Genomic DNA, 21,769 nt, shown 5'->3' with positions numbered 1-21,769 from the left:
TTGTGTATTAATTCCAGACAACAACATGCACTGGCATTGGCATTGGCATTGGCATTGGCATTGGTAGTGTACAACATCTGTTTTGTTTACAAGGTACAGCAACTGAACTATCCCTATCGAACACAATACAAACAACACTGGCCCTTGACTCCTTAAGCATCACTGTTGGCTACAGCATGGTTGGGCACTTGGCATCGAGAAACTCCCTGAGCGTCCGTGCAGCCTTCTGACCGCCCATTAGCTCCGCCAACCTTTCCACTGGAAGCAGGGCCAGCTCGGCCAAGCTATTGCATCCATCCATGATTGCTCGGTAGTTGGAATCCGTCACCCCATGAAGCCTTCTTAAGAACTCAATGGCTGATGTGTTGTAATTTTCAGACCTATAGACCCAAAAAAAAAAAAGGCATACATCACGTTTGGGCTTACTCCCCTCTGGTTTTATACGAGGTGCACGACTTACCTCACATCATCCTCCACGATTCCATCCTCAGAGGGCACGCCAACTCTTGTTGCTTTTTTCTCATCAGGTTCATCCTGGTTTGTTTTCAGTGACATAAATATTTCTGCTGTAGCATGCAAGCTGCGTGACCAGATTATGCGAAGCCGAGGAAAATGCAGCACTAGCAGCGAAAGCTTTGAGATAATGTTGGTTGGAGAGACGTCATCCCCGATCTCATTTGCAGACTGTAAAAGAATGAGAGGCCAGTTAGAACAATGAGGTGAGGTGATATCATGATTTTTCCCCCTGGGCAGGGGAGGGGAGAGGAGATGCGGATACCTGAAAGGAAAAGCTCTTATCTTGTGAGAACTCGATGAGGAGAACCGGGATCTTGTAGTAACGTGCCATTGTCTCAACCTGATTGTACAGACGACCAGAAGCAAAGCTTTGGAACAAGTCTGCGATACTTTTCCGCTCAACACAGATCAAAGGAGAGAGAACATAGTCACCAACTTCAAGGGTGACCGGTACTATTCGGATACCTTTCTGATGTAATACATTCGGAAGGCTGCTCATGAACTCTCTCATGTCTACAATAACCTAGAAAATTGCAACAGTAAAATTTTTAGCAATCCACCAAATAGAAACAAAGCATATAGTCTGCCCACTAACAATATGATCATAACTCATAAGCATCACCTGCATCTCCTTCTCAGGTGCCTTTTTACCACCTGCCTTTCTTGTAATTGAGTTCTGACATAAAAGAGGTTCTGGTTCATTTGCAACAGTTGGTCCAATGCAACGGCCATCCTGAAAAAAAGAAGATAGATGTATTTCATGTCAGAAAAGTATGACAGCAATTTTGCCTGCATATGGCTGATTGTGATTGAGCTAAAATAAACACATGATACCGAGCATATGAACCCACATGTAGATTCATAGACAGGTGAAAAGGTCATTTGACTAAGCATTGTGTGGCATCATTCATGCAGTAACCACTTTGCTATGGTCAGACTGAAATTAAACTTTTAGTGACAGAGTGAAACACCACCTAATCAACAGGTTGTAGAAATACAGAGGGCAGATGGTGGAAGCGCTTGGCAAGATGATAGCCAGGGGCGCCGTTCGTGTTGATATATGTAGCACATTTACAAGGTAACAGACTCAGGAAATCACGGCATGAGAGTTCCATGTTTCTAGGATCCTATACAACAGTTTCTATCTTTAGTAACAATCCTACAATCAAGGGCTCTCATGCCGGTCTACCTAAGATCACGTTACAGGATTTACATTGACATATCACAAGCTATTTCTAACAGCCTCCCTCAATCACAACTTTACCAAGTTGAGATTGATCTTAAAATTCTCAACAAGCCGTACAGGCAGAGCCTTGGTGAATCCATCAGCTACTTGATCCTTGGAGGAAACAAAATCGATTTCCAAACGTTTCTGCTTGACCCGATCTCTCACAAAATGATAATCCACCTCAATGTGTTTTGTTCTAGCATGGAACACAGGATTGCTTGAAAGGTACGTGGCGCCTAGATTGTCACACCATAATTTTGCAGCATTAGGACTCTTCACACCGATCTCATGTAACAAGGTCTGTATCCACATAACCTCTGCCGTAGCATTGGCTATTGCTTTATACTCTGCTTCAGTACTCGATCTAGAGACAGTGGATTGTTTGCGAGCACTCCAGGACACTAAATTGGTTCCTATAAAAACCGCAAATCCTCCAGTGGATTTTCTGTCATCCACACAGCCTGTCCAGTCAGCATCTGAGAAGGCGCTTACTAGTGTGGAAGCCAACCTGTGGATCTTTAGTCCAAGTCCAGTGCACTGCTTTATATACCTCAATATTCTTTTCACGGCCTCCCAATGTATTGTGGTTGGAGCATGAAGGAACTGACAAACCTTATTCACAGCAAATGAGATATCCGGTCGTGTTAATGTTAGGTATTGCAAAGCTCCTACAATGCTTCTATATCTTGTGGTGTCTTGAGCCCCTAGAGGAGTTCCTTCATACAGAGATAGCTTCTCACTAGTGGATAACGGTGTATTGACCGGCTTGCAGTCTGCCATGCCGACCCTCTTCAGTAGATCAGACGCATATTTTTCTTGTGTAAGCAGAATTCCACCGCTTGTTTTATGTACCTCAATACCAAGAAAATAGTGAAGGTCTCCCAAGTCCTTCAATGCAAACTGTTCTTTAAGATCTCGAAGTAATGCACTTGTTGCTTGCTCGGTGGAACTTGCCACAATTATGTCATCGACATACACAAGAACAAACATTGTGATGCCTCCCTTACTGAAGAAGAATAAGGATGTGTCAGCCTTGGATGCCTTAAACCCCAATTGAATCAACCGTTCACTTAACCTAGAGTACCATGCTCGAGGAGCTTGCTTCAACCCATATAAGGCTTTATCAAGTTTGCACACATAATTTGGCCGGTTTGGATCCTCAAAGCCAGGAGGTTGATGCATGTATACATCTTCTTCTAAGAGCCCATGTAAAAATGCATTCTGCACATCGAGTCGAAGAGACCATCCACAAGATACAGCTAGAGACAATATAACTCGAATAGTTGCAGCCTTAATTACTGGACTGAATGTATCTTCGTAATCTATTCCATACCTTTGCTTGAAGCCCTTGGCCACAAGACGAGCCTTGTAACGATCTAGACTCCCATCAGACTTTCTCTTGATTTTATACACCCATTTGCACCCTATAACATTGGTTCCCCTCTGTGGTGGAACTAGGTGCCATGTCTTGTTCCTCATCAGTGCTTCATATTCAGAGTTCATGGCATGTTTCCAATTTTTATCCTGCAGTGCATCAGCTAGATCAGTCGGTTCACCAGTGCTTGCTAACATCCTGTACCTGACAGTGCCATCAGTATAAATTTTCTTCTTTTGAATGCCACGCTGGAGCCTTGTAACCGGTCGCAAAGGAGCAGGGGCTGGAGGAGAAGGAGCTGTGACTTCTTCTGGAGGAGCAGGAGCTGCGACTTCTTCTGTACCGGCCGCAGAGGATCCACTGACGGAAATCTCCCCCGGGGTCCGTATAACGGCATCATCATCAGGTGTTGGAGACACTTCGGTGGCAGGTGATGGTGTATGTGTGGCTGATTGGCCCCCAGGCGGCTAGACCGATGCTGATCCGATCACAGAAGGCGGCCAAGAAACATCTCCGTGATCCATGCTGCTGCTTTCAACGTGTATACCTGGTGCCTGAGGCAAACTAGGGACTCCGGCAGAATTGTTAGATACATTAGGCAAATTAACAGGCAAATTAACATGTTGATCATCCAAACTACTGTCCCCTCGGATAGCCACGGAATCAGGAGATAACAGAAGAATTTCTGAGCGCAGACGAGGACCCGCATTGAGATGCATCTCGGCAAAAGGAAAGATTGTTTCATCGAATGTGACGTCTCTAGAGATATAGACACGCCCAGATGTGATGTCCAGACATTTATACCCCTCGTGAAGATTACTATAACCCAAAAAGACGCATCTCTTAGAGCGAAACTGGAGTTTATGGGCATTATATGGGCGAAGATTGGGCCAACAGGCACAACCAAACGTGCGTAGAAAGGAGTAATCTGGGTTTTGACCAAAGAGACGCTCTAGAGGGGTAGTAAAATTGATGATTGCACTAGGAAAGCGATTGATGAGGTATGTGGCTGTGAGGAACGCTTCGTCCCAAAATTTCAGCAGCATGCTGGCGCCTGAAAGAAGAGCTAAACCAACTTCAACGATGTGCCGATGTTTGCGCTCGGCTGCACCATTTTGTTGATGCGCATGAGGACATGAAACTTGATGCGAAATGCCAACTTTAGTAAAAAAGGAACTAAGCCTTTGATATTCACCACCCCAATCAGTTTGGATGGCTTTTATTTTGCGATCAAGCAACCTTTCAACTAGGTTCTGAAAATCATGAAATTTCTGAAAAACTTCAGACTTATGCTTAATGAGGTAGATCCAGGTAAACTTGTTGTAGTCATCAATAAAACTAACATAATACTGTTTTCTGCCAACAGACTCGATAGCTTGACCCCATACATCAGAAAACACAAGTTCTAAGGGAGCACTAGATCGACTCACTGACTTAGGATAGGGTAACGGGTGTGCCTTTGCTTGTTGACAAACATCGCACACATGCTCATTATTGGACTCTGAAGCAAATGAAAGGCTATTATTACTAATGATGCGACGGATGACCGGGGAAGCTGGATGTCCTAGTCGTTCATGCCACCGAGACAGGGACGGTCGAGATACTGCGAGGACTTGTTTTGGCGGTGAAGGAAGAGGATATAGCCCCCGATGACAACGACCTTTAAGCAGAGTTTTCTTGGTTGCCTGATCCTTAACCAAAAAATAAGTGGGGTGAAATTCCATGTAGGCAGAATTATCAGAAGTAAATCGATGAACGGAAACAAGATTTTTGGAAGCCTTAGGTACATGCAGAACATTTTTTAACTGGAGATTGCGGCTAGGGGAAACAATAGTAGATTGACCAACATGTTTAATTGCCATACCTACACCGCTTGCGGTGTGGATCTGATCACCACCATTGTACTTCTCGCGCATGGAGAGTTTCTCTAACTCGCTGGTGATGTGGTCGGTGGAGCCGCTGTCGGTGTACCAGTTAGTGTCGATGTTGTATGAACTGGTCGCCGCTGCTGCATGCCTTTCTTCAGGGACGAAGTCCTCATCAAAGCGGTACCAACAATGAGCTGCAGTGTGCCCTTCCTTAAAGCACACCTGACAGATCGGTTTGTCCTGCTTCTTGCTATTGAAGCCGCCTCCTTGCTGATTGCTCCTTTGGCTGCGACCACGACCCCCGCCATTCAGAGGACCGCGGCCACGTCCACGATAGGGACCACCATGGCCACGATTATTACCACGGCCTCTTCCACGATCGTCCATGTTGGCCGAGTTCTGATCGCCGCCTTGAACCAGATCCATCCTGGTCTCGTAGTTGAGGAGTTGTGAATACAGCTCATCGACAGTCACCGATTCCACCCTCGTAACGAGGGAGGTAACCAGTGACTCATATTCCGCAGGCAAACCGGTGAGTATGTACTCAACCAGCTCATCATCAGTGATTGGTCGTCCCGCGACCGCCATCTCATCGCTGAAACCTTTCATCTTGGTGAAATAATCGGTAGCAGATGAGTTACCTTTCTTGGTATTGGCGAGGGAGATGCGCAGGTTTACCGTGCGCGCATGGGTTTGTGAGGCAAACATGGCCTCAATCTTGGCCCATGCATCAGCCGCCGTCCTCGTCTTGGCGATGTGGCTGAGAATGCCCGGAGAGATGGAAGTGAGAAGGAAGCTGAGGATCTGCTGATCCCGTGCCTCCCATTCTTCGAACGCCGGGTTGAAGACCTTCTTGCCATTGCCATCCTTATCATCAATCTCCTTCGCCGGTGGCGGAGAGGCACCAGTGAGATGACCATGCAGGCGGGCACCGCGCACGGCCGAGAGCACCTGGGCTTCCCAGATGGAGTGACTGCTCCTGGTAAGCTTCTCTGTCATAGCGCCGGCCGAGAGAGGATTGCTGTTAGGGTGATGAAGATTCGAGGAAGACATGATGAGCGGTAGTTGGATCTATTAAGTGTTTATGGCTCTGTATACCATGTAGAAATACAGAGGGCAGATGGTGGAAGCGCTTGGCAAGATGATAGCCAGGGGCGCCGTTCGTGTTGATATATGTAGCACATTTACAAGGTAACAGACTCAGGAAATCACGGCATGAGAGTTCCATGTTTCTAGGATCCTATACAATAGTTTCTATCTTTAGTAACAATCCTACAATCAAGGGCTCTCATGCCGGTCTACCTAAGATCACGTTACAGGATTTACATTGACATATCACAAGCTATTTCTAACACAGGTATCATCATTAGGGACTTCTGTCTGATCAAAGATTCAAATGCTTCATTTTCCCGTCGAATGCTGGACCCAAATTTTTGCACCTCAGTGGAATCTTCATAAAAAAGGAAGTAAACTTTTAACTTCCTTGATGAGTTTTCTGCCTTGTATACTTCAATTTCCCATACAAAGGTAATATCTGGATGATAAACAATAATAACAGATGGCTTCCATACATCAAGCACGTGCTGGTCACTGTCTAGAGCATGAAACTGCACAGGAGGTAGTGGCTTGCCGTTTGCCAAGTTTCCGAGAGCAGACGAATGGTTAAATTTATCATTAGAAGTAGAGGCTGACACGGAAGCATCATATGTGGACGCCTCAGAAGCATCATTCTCAGCATGTTCATCTGTTTTGCCTGATTGACCTTCAGAATCTAGATCGGTAGCTTGGCTATTGTCATTTCCCCCCTTACTTTTATTTTTTCGATTGCTGGCTTGTCTCTTTGCAGTGGTTTTCTTTGGTTTCCCCTTTGCTTTTCCCCTTGCTACCCCCTTCTTGCTGCAGCTGCTATTTGAGCCACCATTGACATCTGCTTCATTTGATATATTTCTTAATTCAGAGGCAGCGGCAAGTAAGGCATTAGTTTCGAGTTTGCTAATGCTAACTGGACCCGCACTCTCACTAGGTCCCATTTGAACTTCACCATCCAGGACACCAACCCCTTTTGGTTGCTCAGATTTTCTCTTGTTCTTCTTATTCAATCCATGCAGCTCAGCTTTCCCAATCAAATACTTCTCCCACTCTTCTTGCATAACCTTTTTGAAAACTAGTCAACATCACAAAGGATTTACAGGGTTTCATGTTCACAATTTTAGAAACAAGCTTGCATCCAACATGGAAGAAAGACACTTGTGCAACCAAACATGGCAAGTTCATAGCAATAGAGTAGTGCTATATAGATTGATGCTGACTTCATTTAACACTCGAACAATTACCAGACAGGGGCCTTTTAATATGCATTCCTGCAACTGCAAGCATGTGCGCTCATCTTTACATGTTACCAAAACTATGCCACTTTCATCACTTTTGTCTTCATCATGCACATTCTCAGCATCGCTCTTCATCTGTTCTTCTGCTATCTCTTGCAACAATTCCTGCAAACTTTAAAGCAGTCAACACGAAGCAAAAATAAATTTCTTGATGATAATACTCGTATTATCTGATAGTTACGGATGAGATTGCTAGTTTGCTACAAGAATGAGACAAAAAAAACAGAGAATAGTTAACTACTGGCATTTACCACAACAAACAATAGTTGGATACATATGCTACACACCATGTTTGGTAAAATACGAAAGTCTTCATCAATTACATTGTAATATAAAATAGATTTCTTGTGCAATGTAAATGTGCAAGTTTAGCCAAATTTGCAGTGTCCATTGCCAAACAGATTGGAGCAGACTGTTCTTGCATATAATGCATGAAGCAAATAATCAGTGCTGAAGACTGCAGGGTCTGAAAGGGAACTGAATGAAACAAAAACTGAATCACTGACCCATAACACTTTCCATTTCGGTGCCTCCTCCAAAACCTCTTCCAATACAATGCCCACATCAGTATTAACCTTCTGAGTGTTGTAACTACCTACAGTGGAGTCCTCATTTTCTGCAGGAAAAAGGTACTTGTTACACTAAAATTCTTCAGGAAAAGCATATACCTGCAAATGAAGGGGCCAAGAGCCGCTACCGGTTTCTTTTCCTTTCTTGGTAGTATTATGTGCCACTTTCCTCTTCTTTGTTGGTGTGCCCTTATTATCTATGCTAACCTTAACACCATCTGTTCTCGCTGCCTGGTAAACGCACCTTTTTGCAAGCCCAAATATCCCTAAACCTATCGATGTTTCACCACCGATAGCCTGCCACGGGGGTACCCGGGGTAGTTTGTTCGGGCTTCCGCGTATGCGGAACTCGATGGTTAACGCAAGAGACAGTCAATTTATCCTGGTTCGGACCCTCGATCGTGATCGAGTAATAGCCCTACGTCCAGTCGGCGTTAGCCTTTGCGTTGGATTGATTGTTAAGAGTTGTCAAAGTCGCTTCTCTAGGAACCCTGCCCTCCTTTATATAGTCAGGAGGCCAGAGTCCTAGTCGGTTTACACTGAGAGTTCCTAGTAGGATTACAGGATAATACTACTACTAAGATTACATGGGAAGAATCCTAGTCAGACTAGATCTTCTCCCTTCCTTGCGGGGTATCCCATAGGTCCCGCACCGATAAGCCCCCGAGCACTTCATGGTTGAGCTCTGGAAGCCTCGTCTTATTCCTTCAGGTCTTTCCGAGCAGGAACAAGTGTCGTCTGAGTGCTTTCTTGAGTGAAACCGTGTAGCGCTTCTTGAGATCTTCGAGTGGTGTGTGTTTTTTTAAAGAAAAAGTACACCCATCTGGGTGTAGCTCCCGAGCCTCTTGCTATTTGGAGCAAAGAGCTGGAGGGTCTTGTCTTGAAATTGCTCTGATTCTTCGTCGAAGGGCTCCCGAGCATATACCCGGGTTCTTTATCAAAAAGAACTCTGATATAGCTCGGTCCGGGTTCTTTTTGTCTTGAGGCCTTGAAGTGGTCTGCCTTGAAGAATCTTCTTGGTGACGTGCGCTTTTTCGAAAAAAAAATGCACTCACTGAGTGTAACCCTCGAGCCTCTTGCTATTTGGAACAAAAAGTTGGAGGGTCTTGAATCTTATGTTTTTGAAAACTCTTGTCTTGAAGAATTCTTCTGAGTGATGTGCGCTTTTTTGAAGAAAAAGTGCACTCACTGAGTGTAGCCCCCGAGCCTCTTGCTATTTGGAATAAAGAGTTGGAGGATCTTGAATCTGAGTTGTTCAAAGAACTGAAAACCTCTCCTGTTGTAGCCCCCGAGCATATATCTGGGTTCTTTTATTCAAAAAGAACTCGGATACAGGATCTTGGCATGTTCTCTGGTAGTCTGCTGTTGTCAGATGTAGTTGTATGGTGGTGGTTGAGTGTAAATGCTGTTTGTTCACGAGTTATACAGTGTTGGTATATTCTTCCGAATATGCTCGTTCTTGAGTACTGTTCCTTCACGCCTGAGTCCTCTTTCATTGAATTCTATCTTTTCACTGTGTCCTTTGTTAGGTTTGTTCCGCTGGTGCTCTCGGTCTATGTGCACCGCTTCTTTGGTCTATAAATACCCTCCTAGAGTGCTATTTTGATTCATCGAGTCTTTTGTTGTATGGTCTGAAATCTCCGTAGTCATGAATATGATAGTTTCTGAAGTAGAGCAGCCCCCGGACGTATTTTGTAGTTCTTGTGTATCTTGTCGTAGCTGGAGAAAGTCTTGTGATAGGGATTAGAGTAGACTAATCTCGCAGCGGCATTGTACCAGGAGGTACGTGGCGGTAGTTGGAGGAAGTCTTGTGATGTGGGATACGTTCCTTCATCTAGCAGTTCTAGGTTGATCCTCGTCGCCTGCCCTGAGACTGTCTGGTGCAGATCAACACCGTATCTAGCATCACATCGGACTTGGGTAGACAGATGCCTGCAGGTTTCTCTTGGTCCATGTTGTCTCGCCGTGCTGTTGATCTCCGCCTTGGATGTGCTGCGTTCTTCCTTTGAAGAAAATAGTGTAGCCGAGTGCGGTTTGTTCTACCGAGTAGCAATTTGGAACACGTAGTCGTTTCAGAGCCTAGTTGTGTCTGGGTTCCTTTTTGCTACCTTGCTTGTCGTAGTACCGAGTTCGTTGGGTCTTGTATTATGTGTAATCTTGTAATTTTTGAAGCTATTTATAATGGAAAGAATCTTATCTTCTGAGTTGTCATTTTCTTTTCTGCTGATGTCCTGGTTGTTTATGACACTCTCGAGTTCTTTATATAAGAACCGAGTTCTTGTGTTCCTTGTGAGGTAACCCTCCGTTGCTTCATGGTTGATGAGTTCTTTTTATAGCAATATGATAACTCTGCCGTGGTGCTGGATGGATAAGTCTGAAATCTGCCTGTTGAATTGTATCTTTGTGTGGAATTATGCCGTCCGTCATTTCAGTTGTGTCAGTTGTGGTGAGTAATGGACCGTTGCGTTCTCATGCCGTGTTTAAACAGGTCTGGTGGGCCGTGTTTCTATTGCTGTAAAAATCTATTTATAGGCCTTTCTTATTCTTTTTCTTTACTGCCCTGCTTTTGCCTTGAAACCCTAGTCTTCAAAACTCCGCCGCCGCCATTGTCACCGTCATCTGAGCGTCGCCGTCTGAGCATCATCGTTCCTTAGTGTTTTTATTGCTTTCGCTAGTATATGGGTAGGAAGAAATCAGCAAGCAAGTCCTAGGCAGCCTTTGTGGACGAGGAGGCCTCGCTTTCTGTGATTGAAAACCAAGAATTCATAGCCATGAGGGCTGCTTAGAAGATCTGGCCAGCTCCAACTACAACTGAGGATCAGTTGCGCGAACTTGTCAGTGATGGTCTGATCTAGGGCAAGGAGTTTGCTGATTGGAGAGCTCCAGGCGAGCATCGGGTCCCAACTCTAGGTCCTGGTGAGATTGTTATTTTTGTCTCCTTTATCTGTACCGGACTCTGCCTTCCTGCTTCAGCTTTTCTTCACCGATTTCTCATCTATTTTGGGAATAGCCTGAACTATCTTGCTCCCAATGCTGTCCTTCATCTTTCTGTTTTTGTTTATCTTTGTGAAACTTTTCTTGGAATTCCTCCTTCTCTTTCTCTCTTTCGTTACTTCTTCCGTCTGAAACCCCAACTCCACCGCGACGACACCCATGTTCTTGGTGGCTGCGGAATTCAGTTTCATCAGGGTCTTAAGAGTAAATTCTTTGATTATGACTTGGTTGATTCTGTGAGGGATTGGCGTGCCGACTGGTTTTATGCCGCCAATTTGATTCCTCCTCTTACTATTCATTTAGGATCTGGTCCCGTGGTTAATGACCGATGGGAAAAGAATCCCCTGACGTCGGATGAGCTCTAGGCGATCAAGCCGCTTCTTGAGAGGATATGTACTCTTGAAAGCTCTAGTTTGGTTTTGGTGAATTGATGAAACCCTAAGTGCTAACCTAGTTTATCAAGTGATCATGAGATAGGTAGCACACTTCAAGTGGAGAAGCTAATGAAGATCATAACATGACAATGGTAATGGCATGGCGATGATCAAGGGCTTAAACTTGAAAAGAAGAAAGAGAAAAATAAAAAGCTCAAGGCAAAGGTATAACTTGTAGGAGCTATTTTGTTTTGGTGATCAAGACACTTAGAGAGTATGATCACATTTAGGTTAGATAGCCGTACTATTAAGAGGGGTGAAAACTCGTATCGAAATACGGTTATCAAAGTGTCACTAGATGCTCTAACTCATTGCATATGCATTTAGGATCTAGTGGAGAACTAACACCCTTGAAAATGTTTGTGAAAATATGCTAACACATGTGCACAAGGTGATACACTTGGTGGTTAGCACATTTGAGCAAGGGTGGAGAAGTTAGAAGTGAAAAGGAGTTGGTCGCGAAGACACTGGGTCTGAAAGCACCAGACGCTGGCTGCATGCGTCCGGTCGAATTGGTAAGACGGCATAGTGCCTAGGGTTAACCACCGGACGCTGGACTGTGTCTGGTCAAGGTGGACCGGACACGTCCGGTCGAAGAAATACGCCTCGGGAAGCCTACTAGAAATGATCAGACGCTGAGGCTTCAGCGTCCGGTTAGTTTTGCCAGAGCGTCCGGTCAGCTTCGTAGCCGTTGAAATCTGACGAACAGTGTTTGAAGCTGGTGACGCATGGCGACCATCGGTGGACCGGACGCTGAGTCCAGGGTCCAGTCAAGTATGACCGGAGCATCCGGTCAGAGCGCAGTGTGCTCAGTGAAGGGGTACAACGGCTCTATTTCGTGGGGGCTTCTATTTAAGCCCCATGACCGGCTATGACTCACATCTTTGGCCATTTTCATTGACATAGCAACCTTGTGAGCCTAGCCAAAGTCCTCCCACTCATCTCCATCATTGATTCATCATTATAGTGAGATTGGGAGTGATCCAAGTGTATTGCTTGAGTGATTGCATCTAGAGGCACTTGGTGTTTGTGTTTCGCTGTGGATTTCGCTTGTTACTCTTGGTGGTTGCTGCCACCTAGATGGCTTGGAGCAGCGAGGATCATTGAGCGGAGGGTGGTGATTGTCTCCGGCTCCGATCGTGGTGATTGTGAGGGGTTCTTGACCTTTCCCCGGTGGAGCGCCAAAAGGTACTCTAGTGGATTGCTTGTGGCTTGTGTGATACTCATCTTGTGTTGGTTGTGCGGCACCCTATTGAGGGTTTGGCGTGTGAAGCCAATTAGCGCGTGAACTTCCAAATGAGTGAATCGCCACAACGAGGACTAGCTTGCCGACAAGCAAGTGAACCTCAGAAAAAATCATTATGTTCATCATTGATTCCGAGGTGATTGATCTTCATTGTTATTCATCCTTGTGATTGATTGGTTCCTTCCTCTACACGACGGTATAACCTTCTTGATCACTCTCTTTACTTTACCGCAAACTAGTTGACAAGCTCTTTAGTGTAGCTAGTTGTGAGAGCTTGCTTGCTTGGTTAGTGTGGCTCTTTAGTTAGCCTTTGAGAGCACACTAACATAGAGTAGTGTCATAGCTTTTGTGTGAATAGACACTATCTAAACTAGAATTGTGGTAGGTGGCTTGCATTTTGAGTAGGCTAGCGCAACACTTGCTTCGCCTCATAATTGTCTAACTATTTTGTTAAGTGTTGTTGTAGAAATTTTATTAAGCTATTCACCCCCCCTCTAGCCATTAGGACCTTTCAAGTGGTATCGGAGCCGAGATCACCGTTATTTGAGGCTTAACAACCTTCGGTGTTAAAATGACTCAAATCAACAACACCAAGAAGCCACCCCCAATTTGATGGCTCCAACTATCCCTATTGGAAGGCAAAGATGACAACTTATATTAAGTCAATCAATAGGAAGGTTTGAAAGGTGGTGGAAACTAAAATTGAGATTAAAGATCCGGAGAATCCCACCACGGCCGAAGAAGTACTTCTCCAAAACAATGACATTGCTTTATGTGCTATTCAAGATGCAATTGATAAAAGAACATTTGAGCAAGTCAAAAATATTGAGATGGCACATGAGGCATGGAAGAAGTTGGAAGAGTCATTTGACGGCACTCAAGCCGTGAAGGGTGCAAAGGCTTACATTCTTAAAGAAAAGTTTGCAAGCTTCAAGATGAAGGATGATGAGAGTGTGCCGGAGATGTTCCATAGACTTCAAGTGCTTATCAATGATCTCAAAGCACTTGGAGAAGTGAAGGATAAGGACTTCTCCCACAAGTTCTTGAGATGCTTACCTTCAAGATTTGATACATTGATCACCATTCTAGTAAGAAACGGTTTGGATACCATAACACCGAACCAAGTACTGGGGGATATAATGACCGATGATACTTATAGAGATGATGATGAGAAGATGGCTCTCTTTGTCAAAAGATTTGGTAAGTTCATGGTGAAGAAGGGCTACCGTACAAGAAGAAAGAAATCTTCATTCAAGAACAAAGAAGAGTCAAGAAGGTGCTTCAAGTGTGGAAGCAAAGATCATCTTGTTGCTCAATGCCCATACAATAGCGACAATGATGATGACACCAAACATCTTTCAAGCCTTTACTAGTGCTCATCATGTTTTTCTTAGGATGGGTGTTTCCAACTTGTTTGCCAGCTTGACAAGAGCTACAAAGCTTATCCTTTTCAAACACAACATCTTTCAAGCCTTTAACTAAGTCATGCTTAACCAATCTATTCAATTGTTTCATTCCAACATGACCAAGCCTTCTATGCCATAACCAACCCATGCTAGACTTAGTGAACAAGCATGTAGATAATTTAGCTTAACTAGCATTGAAATCAACCAAGTATAGATTCTCATATCTAAAGCCTTTGAAGATCAAGTTAGAACCATCTACACTTATGATCTCTACATCATCTACTCCAAATATGTATTTGAATTCAAGATCACACAATTGAGCCACGGATAGCAAATTGAAGTTCAAGCTCTCTACTAACAACACATTGGATATACTCATGTCATTGGATATTGCAATCTTACCAAGCCCTTTGACCTTGCCTTTGCCATTGTCACCAAATGTGATACTATCATAACCATCATTGCCATTGGTGTTGATTGAGTTGAACATTCTTGCATCACCGGTCATGTGTTGAGTGCACCCACTATCAAGAACCCAATGCCTTCCTCCAACTTTGTAATTGATCTACAAAAGAAGATCAATTCTTTTTAGGTACCCAAACCTGCTTGGGTCCTTAAAGGTTAGTCAATGCCCATACAATAGCGACAATGATGATGACAACAAGAAGAACAAGAAGAAGGACAAGAAGAAAAAGAAAGAGAAGAAGGACAAGATGGCATTCAAGAAGAAGAAGGGTGGTTCATATGTAGTCACTTGGGATAGTGATGCTTCCTCAAATGATGATGATGATGATAGTGATGATAACAAGACCACCAAGAAGAAGGTTCTTACAAGCATTGCTATCAATGAGAAGCCTTCTCTCTTCGAATCTTCATCATGCTTCATGGCTAAGGCCACTAAGGTACAATCTTGTGATGATGAAAGTGATGAAGAACATGTTGATGATAATGAACATGAACATGAAAATAAAAATGATAGTGATAGTGATGATGATGAACCTACTAAGGACGAATTATTTGACATGCTAGAAGATGCTAAAGAACACTTTGACATTAAGAGAAAGGAATGCAAGAGCTTAAATAAGGTGGTAAAATCTCTTAAGCAAGCCCTTGATGAGCTCAAAGCAACTTATGAGAAGCTAGAGAAAGCCCATGAGAAGCTTGGCAAAGCTCACAAAAAGCTTGAAAAGGCTCATTCCTCTTTGCTTGATGAGGAAAATAAAAAGCATGTTGAAACTTGCAATGTAGGTTTAACTTGTGATATAATTGATGAATCATTATCTATGCCTATCATTGTTTCACCAACTAACTCTTTCTGTAGCACTTCCACTTCTACCTCACCTAGTAGTGATGGTCTCACTTGTGACACCTCACTAGTGGTTGAGAATGAGAACCTCAAGAAGAAGGTCAATAAGCTCACTCACACCCTAGCTAAAGCTTATGGTGGTGAGGACCGCTTGCTTATGTGCTTTGGTAGCCAAAGAGCTTCTCTCTACAAAGAGGGATTGTGCTATACCCCTAAGAAAGGCAAGGCGGCCTTTGCTCCTCACAAGACTAGTTTTATGAAGAACAACGGTCGGTTTTGCACTAGTTGCAAGCAAATGGGTCACAAAGAGCAAGAATGCAAAAACAAGAGCAAAAATGCTAATGTATCCTCCATTAAGCTTGATCCATGCTATATGCTTACTAAGGGTATAAATGGTGTGAAGGCTAAGTTCATTGGTAAACCATGGACGGGCTCAAAGAAGAAAGCCATTTGGGTACCAAAGAGCTTAGTAACTAACCTTCAAGGACCCAAGCAGGTTTGGGTACCTAAAAAGAATTGATCTTCTTTTGTAGGTCAATTACAAAGCTGGAGGAAGCCATTGGGTTCTTGATAGTGGATGCACTCAACACATGACCGGTGATGCAAGAATGTTCAACTCAATCAACACCAATGGCAACGATGGTTATGATAGTATCACATTTGGTGACAATGGCAAAGGCAAGGTCAAAGGGCTTGGTAAGATTGCAATATCCAATGACATGAGCATATCCAATGTGTTGTTAGTAGAGAGCTTGAACTTCAATTTGGTATCTGTGGCTCAATTGTGTGATCTTAAATTCAAATACATATTTGGAGTAGATGATGTAGAGATCATAAGTGTAGATGGTTCTAACTTGATCTTCAAATGCTTTAGATATGAGAATCTATACTTGGTTGATTTCAATGCTAGTTAAGCTAAATTATCTACATGCTTGTTCACTAAGTCTAGCATGGGTTGGTTATGGCATAGAAGACTTGATCATGTTGGAATGAAACAATTAAATAGATTGGTTAAGCATGACTTAGTTAAAGGCTTGAAAGATGTTGTGTTTGAAAAGGATAAGCTTTGTAGCTCTTGTCAAGCTGGCAAACAAGTTAGAAACACCCATCCTAAGAAAAGCATGATGAGCACTAGTAAAGCATTTGAGTTATTACACATGGATTTGTTTGGGCCAACACAATATACTAGTATCGGTGGTAACAAATATGGATTTATGATAGTAGATGACTACACTAGATACACATGGATATTCTTTCTAGTGGATAAAAGTGATGTATTTGCAACATTTAAATTATTTGTCAAGGGCATTCACAATGAGTTTGAAACAACCATCAAGAGAGTTAGAAGTGACAATGGTAGTGAGTTTAAGAATACTAGAATTGATGAGTTATGTGATGAATTTGGAATTAGACATCAATTCTCGGCCAAGTACACCCCACAATCAAATGGTCTTGTTGAGAGGAAGAATAGAACACTCATTGATATGGCAAGATCTATGCTTAGTGAGTACAATGTGAGTCAAATTTTTTGGGCCAAAGCTATTAACACGGCTTGCTATTGTAGCAACCGCCTCTATTGTCACCGATTAAAAGAAAAGACACCATATGAGCTCTTGAATGGTAGAAAGCCCAACATTGCATATTTTCGGGTTTTTGGTTGCAAATGCTATATTTTGAAGAAATGCACTAGATTGGGCAAGTTTGATAAGAAATGTGATGAATGATTCTTACTTGGATATTCCACTATAAGCAAAGCATATAGAGTATGGAATTTGGATAGTGGTACTCTTGAGGAGGTTCATGATGTTGAATTTGATGAAACCAAGGGTTCACAAGTAGAGAATAAAAACTTAGAAGATGTTAGAGGCATTCAACTCTCAAATGCCATGAAGAACATGGATATTGGTGAATTGAGGCCTAGGCAAGTGATTGATGATGAAGATGATCAAGTGCAAGTGCTCTCCAACTCAAATGTGCAAGATGATACAAATCAAGCTAATGCAAGTGACTCTCATGACATTGATCAAGATCAAGTGGCTAGTACATCATCTCAACCCAATGATCTAGCAAGTGCAAGCAATCAAGTTCCATTGCTCCAACCTACAAGTATTGTAAGAGATCATCCTTTGGATACAATCATTGGTGATATTTCAAGAGGTGTGCAAACAAGATCAAGATTGGCATCATTTTGTGAATACTTCTCATTTGTGTCATCCATTGAACCAAAGAAGATAGATGAAGCTTTGAAGGATGTTGATTGGGTGAATGCTATGCATGAAGAATTGAATAACTTCACAAAAAATTAAGTATGAGAGTTGATAAAAGACCAAAAGGACACAATGTGATTGGAACCAAATGGGTCTTTAGAAACAAGCAAGATCAAGAATGGATAGTAGTAAGAAACAAAGCAAGATTGGTAGCACAAGGCTATACTCAAGTTGAAGGTCTAGACTTTGGAGAAACATATGCCTCGGTTGCTAGATTGGAAGCAATTAGAATCTTGATAGCCTATGCTTGTGCCCACAATATCAAGCTCTATCAAATGGATGTTAAGAGTGCATTTCTCAATGGCTACATCAATGAAGAAGTATATGTTGAGCAACCTCCCGATTTTGAAGATAATAAGAAACCCAACCATGTATACAAGTTGAAGAAAGCATTGTATGGCTTGAAGCAAGCACCTAGAGCATGGTATGAGAGATTGAGGGATTTCCTACTCTCTAAAGGGTTCACAATGGACAAGGTTGACACCACTCTTTTCATCAAGAAGATTGGAAAAGATCTATTTGTATTGCAAATCTATGTAGATGACATCATATTTGGATCAACCAATCAAGATTTTTATGATGAGTTTGGAAAGATAATGGCTAATGAGTTTAAGATGTCCATGATTAGAGAGTTAAGTTACTTTCTTGGTCTTCAAATCAAGCAATTAAAGAATGATACATTTGTGAGTCAAGGCAAGTACATCAAGGACATGATCAAGAAGTTTGGCATGATTGATTGCAAAGTCATTAGTACATCAATAGGAACCAATGGCAACTTGAATAGTGATGCAAGTGGAAATAAGGTGGATCAAAAGTTGTATCGGTCTATGATTGGAAGCCTACTCTATGTGACCGCATTAAGACCTGATGTCATATTTAGTGTATGCATGTGTGCAAGATTTCAAGCCTCACCAAGAGAAAGTCATTTGAAGGCTACAAAAAGAATATTAAGATACTTGAAGCATACACTAAATGTTGGTTTGTGGTATCCCAAAGGAGCAAAGTTTGAGCTAGTTGGTTACTTCGACTCGGATTATATGGGATGCAATGTTGAAAGGAATAGCACCTCGGGCGCATGTCAATTATTGGAAAGATCACTTATTTCATGGTCATCAAAGAAGCAAAATAGTGTTGCATTATCAACCGCCGAAGCCGAATACATATCCACTGGTAGTTGTTGTGCACAAATACTTTAGATGAAGGCCACTTTGAGTGACTTTGGAATCAAGTTCAAGAAAGTGCTATTACTATGTGACAATAAGAGTGCAATCAAGTTGACAAACAATCCAATTCAACATGCAAGAACAAAGCACATTGATGTCCGCCACCATTTCATAAGAGATCACCAACAAAAAAGGGACATTTGCATTGAGAGTGTAGGCACCGAATATCAACTTGCCGACATATTCACCAAGCCATTGGATGAGAAAAGGTTTTGCAAGCTAAGGAATGAGTTGAACATATTGGATTTCTCAAATATATGTTGATGCATCCCCACTCATATGACATGCCTCTCCTTCAAGCAATCCAATGTAAAAGTTGATTGGCATGACATACATCCTTGCTAAGAACATGTTTAGTGCATCTAGTCATATTTTCAATCTTATTAGGACCTTTCAAGTGGTTCTATTTTATTAGGCTCATTCATGAAAATCAAATGATTTTGATGTCCATATGGTATCACCATTGCTTCTATGCTTGACTTGATCTAGTGATGGCATATGACATATTTATGGGCTTGTAAACCTAGTGTTTAATCTAGAAAATGAGCTATAAGTGTTTAACTCAACATGGTACAAGATAACCCTTATTTAGAGGTGTGATGAAGCTTGTCCTTGGATCAAACCGAGTTAAATATCTTTAACATATATTCTAGTTTGAACCAAATTTGGAAAAATGATCCTCACCCCATTGATTAACATTGATAATCTCGACCCTACAAGTAATACTATCTATATTTAGAACATTTGTGGTCATTAATGACAAAAGAGGAGAGAAACAAAGATAGTAGTAAACATAGTGAAAAAGGGGGAGAAATATCATAAAAGGAGAGAAATATGAAGATATCTTGATATATGACATAGGGGGAGAGATATGACAAAGGAAAGAGATCAACTAAAATTTTGAGCACACAAGTAGGGGGAGCAAGCTCATGAACTTGTATGATGCATTTGAATGTGCATTTTATATGTTTGCTTGCATGGCACAAGTATTAAATTTAAACATCCATGCTTGTGTGATAAATGTTAGTTGTAAGAGTGAATGACGAAATGAAATCACTAGATAACTTTCATTTCCAAAGTATGTTTCCAAGTGATATTAAGCTAACCATGGTGCTAAGGATGGTATAATAGTGCACTCCAATTGGTATCACACTTCAAAGGTCCATCTCTTATACCTTAGCATCATGTGGTAGACATTGACTCCTATATTTCCTATCTAAGCATATATGCAAGCTACAATCCAAACTCTTAGCACATATGTAGGGGGAGCAATTGCTACCATTTGGGGTTCATGAAACTTGTCCATATTCTTTTACACATGGTAAATATGCTTGGGCAAGCAACATGGATTCAATTGAATTTCAATTCATACCTTTGTATAAGGGTTGTCATCAATTACCAAAAAGGGGGAGATTGAAAGCTCTAGTTTGGTTTTGGTGAATTGATGAAACCCTAAGTGCTAACCTAGTTTATCAAGTGATCATGAGATAGGTAGCACACTTCAAGTGGAGAAGCTAATGAAGATCATAACATGACAATGATAATGGCATGGCGATGATCAAGGGCTTAAACTTGAAAAGAAGAAAGAGAAAAACAAAAAGCTCAAGACAAATGTATAACTTGTAGGAGCTATTTTGTTTTAGTGATCTAGACACTTAGAGAGTGTGATCACATTTAGGTTAGATAGCCGTACTATTAAGAGGGGTGAAAACTCGTATCGAAATACGGTTATCAAAGTATCAATAGATGCTCTAACTCATTGCATATGCATTTAGGATCTAGTGGAGAACTAACACCCTTGAAAATGTTTGTGAAAATATGCTAACACATGTGCACAAGGTGCTGTGCTCCAGCAGCCTGGCCACGGCCGCGGCCGCCGGCGCGACATCCAGCACTGTGGCCGCGACTGCCACCGGTGCATCCTCCACCCTAGCGACGTCCTCAAGCATTCACGGACAACGTCCTGCAGAACCCGCCCTGCCTGAGGACGCCGGCAGCCAGGCCACGGCCAGCTATGCAGCAGCGAGCGCAATCGCACTAGCGAGGTCATTGTGTAACACCCTAATTTTGAATTTCTAAAATTATCTAAATTTGTAGAATTCAATTAGTGTGTTACATTCTGTCACAGCCCGAACGTATTCCGGCGGCTGCGTGGCGTTGACGGTAAGGTAGAGATGGCAGAGACGGGCGGAGGAGGCGGTGGAGACGACGATGGTGACGCGCGACGGCGACGTTGGGCGACGGCGCGGTGGTGATGGAGACGGCGGCGAGGATCGTGGCGACGAGGATGAGAACGGTAGCGAGGACGGAGATGACGATGGCGACGACGGTGGCGCCCCCGGTAGGGGCGTTCGAGAGTAGGTTGTCGAGGTCTCCGGCGGCCTTCATGCGGGCGAGGTTGCCTGCGAGTAATGGCGCTGTGCTAGGATGGAAGGACGGAGCCGTACTTCACCTTGATGTGGTTGGAGATCGCAGCTTTGTTGGTGGCGTTCTCGGATCCGAGCGCGTAGATGGCCTCCATGATCATCTTCGGGTAGGACGGCAGCGGAGTGGCCGTTGGATCTCGACGGCGGTGGTGGTGGGTGGATCGGGCTGGTCTCTGAATGCCACTGTCACAGCCCGGACGTATTCCGGCGGCTGCGCGGCGTCAACGGGCGGGCGGAGGAGGCGGTGGAGACGACGATGGTGACGCGCAGCGGCGACGTTGGGCGACGGCGCGGTGGTGATGGAGCATAATCAGGGAAATGCAGCAGCATCATGGAAATGGAGGATAATCAGGGAAATGGAGCATAATCAGGGAAATAGAGCAGAATCATGGAAATGAAGCAGGTCATGGAAATGGAGCATAAAGAGGGAAATGAAGCAGAATCAGGAAAATGAAGCAGGTCATGGAAATGGAGCATAATCAGGGAAATGCAGCAGGTCCTTAAAATGGAGCAGAATCAGGGAA

General features: G+C 43.1%; 1 non-coding gene and 1 pseudogene across 1 annotated transcript; both read right to left on the bottom strand.

Annotated features, from left to right (window-relative positions):
* Positions 1 to 64: 64 nt before the first annotated feature.
* The window catches only part of LOC136451024 (DNA repair endonuclease UVH1-like), a 43,646-nt pseudogene continuing 21,941 nt past the window's right edge, over positions 65 to 21,769 (bottom strand).
* LOC136512249 (small nucleolar RNA Z247) lies at positions 5,419 to 5,557 on the bottom strand. Its single transcript, XR_010773015.1, has one exon. It is a non-coding gene; the product is annotated as a small nucleolar RNA Z247 (small nucleolar RNA).

This window comes from Miscanthus floridulus, chromosome 1, assembly GCF_019320115.1.
Source record: "Miscanthus floridulus cultivar M001 chromosome 1, ASM1932011v1, whole genome shotgun sequence".
NCBI lineage: Eukaryota > Viridiplantae > Streptophyta > Magnoliopsida > Poales > Poaceae > Miscanthus > Miscanthus floridulus.
The sequence above is the reverse complement of the archived record's forward strand: the minus strand, read 5'-3'. Positions and strand labels throughout refer to the sequence as shown.